At 49.3% G+C, this 2,655-nt stretch overlaps 1 pseudogene across 1 annotated transcript; it reads left to right on the top strand.

Moving 5' to 3' along the window:
- The first annotated feature begins 1,642 nt into the window (after positions 1-1,642).
- Positions 1,643-2,176, top strand: LOC110312028 (annotated as a pseudogene). Its single transcript, XR_002380019.1, has one exon. The product of XR_002380019.1 is annotated as a mitochondrial import inner membrane translocase subunit Tim17-B pseudogene (transcript).
- Positions 2,177-2,655: the final 479 nt, after the last annotated feature.

Genomic DNA, 2,655 nt, shown 5'->3' with positions numbered 1-2,655 from the left:
TTGCGAGACACGGTTTCTCTGTGTAGCCCTGGCTGTCCTGGAACTCACTTTGTAGACCAGGCTGGCCTCGAACTCAGAAATCCACCTGCCTCTGCTTCCCAAGTGCTGGAATTAAAGGTGTGTGCCACCACGCCCGGTGAGACAGGTTTTCTCTATGTAGCTCTGGCTGTACTAGAACTCTGTAGACCAGGCTGGTCTCAAACTCAGAGATCCACCTGCTCCCGCCCCCGCCCCCGCCCCAGCCCCCGCCTCTCCAGTGTGCTAGGAATAAAGGTGTATGCTACCACCACCCAACTCCACATATTGTCTCTTGACTTCCACATACATGCTCTGTTCCTCATGCATGCACACATGTGTGCAACCTCAAGTGAATGCACTGGCTCATGCACACACACAAATTGATGTGTAAAAAAAGAAAAAATCAAGCCAGATACACACATTTGTAATAACAGAATTCCTACAGCAAGATGGGAAGCAGAAAGAGAAAACAGCAGACTCTAATGTCTGGAGTAATAGCACAGCAGAAATGGGAGAGAGCCCCTGACTCAATAAAGTGAGAGATAATTAACTCCCAAAGCTGGCCTCCAATGCCGGGTTTGGATCTATGTCCGGTTAGTGACATAGGGGGTCACTACACGGTAATTCTAGTTCTAGGGGATCCACTACCTTCTGATCTCCACAGCACTAGGCACCCATGTCTTATGTACATACAGACAAAACAGTCATGCACATAAAATAAGTAAATCTAAAAAAAAAAAAAATTCAAGTTGTTCTCTGACCTCCACATACATACCTGAGTGCCTGCATACATACACACACAGAGAGTAATCTTTCTTTCTTTCTTTCTTTCTTTCTTTCTTTCTTTCTTTCTTTCTTTCTTTCTTTCTTTCTTTCTTTCTGTATGACTCTGGCTGTCCTGGAACTCACTTTGTAGACCAGGCTGGCCTTGAACTCAAATCCACCACACAGAGGAACCTTGTCTCGAAAAACCAAAAAAAAAAAAAGAGTTTAAGTATGCAAAGCTGTTAAAAGCACCATTGCTCTTGGAGAGGACTCAGGTTTATTTGCCAGCACTTATACAACAGCTGACCTCCAGTCGCAGATCTGATGGCACTAGATACACACGGTACACAAACATTTCATGCAGCTCAAAACATCCATACACATAAAATTAAATAAATAAATAAATGGACATAATGTAATTGCACCGTCCTAATGTTGTAAATCAAAAATTCCAAGCCGGGCGTGGTGGCGCACGCCTTTAATCCCAGCACTCGGGAGGCAGAGGCAGGTGGATTTCTGAGTTCGAGGCCAGCCTGGTCTACAGAGTGAGTGCCAGGACAGCCAGAGCTACACAGAGAAACCCTGTCTCGAAAAACCAAAAAAAAAAAAAAAAAAAAAAAAAAAAAGGGCCGGGCGTGGTGGCGCACGCCTTTAATCCCAGCACTTGGGAGGCAGAGGCAGGCGGATTTCTGAGTTCGAGGCCAGCCTGGTCTACANAGTGAGTNCCAGGACAGCCAGGGCTACACAGAGAAACCCTGTCTCGAAAAACCAAAAAAAAAANAAAAAAAAAAATTCCAAATCAGGGGGCGTTTCGGAGCGGGGCGGGGGCATGGGGGTGGTGAGTGTCTCGCCAGCGCCACTGACTGCTCCAGGCTGGACGCTGGCGCCATGGAGAAGTATGCTCCCGAACCTTCTCGGTGGCGAATTGTGGATGATTGCAGTGGAGCTTTCACCATGGGTGTCATTGGTGGTGGAGTCTTCCAGGCTATCAAGGGCTTCTGCAATGCCCCTGCTGGAATTCCACACCAGTTCAGAGGTAGTGTCAATGCTGTGAGGATCTGAGCACCCCAGATTGGAGGTAGCTTTGCAGTGTGGGGAGGTCTGTTTTCCACCATCGACTGTGGCCTGGTCCAGCTATGGGGCAAAGAACTCCATCACCACTGGAGCATTGACTGGAGCTGTGTTGGCTGCGCGCAGTGGTCCGCTGGCCATGGTGGGCTCTGCGATGATGGGGCGCATCCTGTTGGCCCTCATTGAGGGTGTTGGCATCCTCACCCGCTATACTGCCCAGCAGTTCCGCAATGCACCCCCATTCTTGGAGGACCCCAGCCAGCTAACCCCTAAAGAGGGATCTCTGGCCCCAGGTTATCCCAACTACCAGCAGTACCACTGAGGAAGCAGCTGCCTGACACACACACACACACCCGCCACCAAGGGAGCCACTTCTCAGTTCCCTCCCGGATGATCTACCTTCAAGGGAGGACTGGTTCATACATAGCCCTGAGGCCTTCACAGAGGGCCTCTATTCTACTCTCTGGTTTTGTGGTAGGGGTGGGGGCACCCCAGCAGCCTTGTCATATGGGTTCCCTTTTTGTGTCTTAGGGCATCCCAGCTTCACACATGTAACAGTTCTCTCACCCCAGAGCCCTCGTGTGGCACCCTGATGAATGTTTAAAGCCAGTTTTGAGATGTCAAAAAAAAAAAAAAATTCTAAATCAGAGCTGGGCATTTGGGGGTCCACACCTTGAGGACAGCCTAGTCTACAGAAAAAGTTACAGGACAGCCAGTGCTACAAAGAACCCTGTGTCAAAAACAAAACAAACAGCCGGGCATGGTGGCGCATGCCTTTAATCCCAGCACTGGGGAGGCAGA

This window comes from Mus caroli, chromosome 16 (genome assembly GCF_900094665.2).
Source record: "Mus caroli chromosome 16, CAROLI_EIJ_v1.1, whole genome shotgun sequence".
Lineage (NCBI taxonomy): Eukaryota > Metazoa > Chordata > Mammalia > Rodentia > Muridae > Mus > Mus caroli.
Note: the sequence above shows the minus strand (reverse complement) of the source record. Positions and strands in the feature narration are given on the sequence as shown.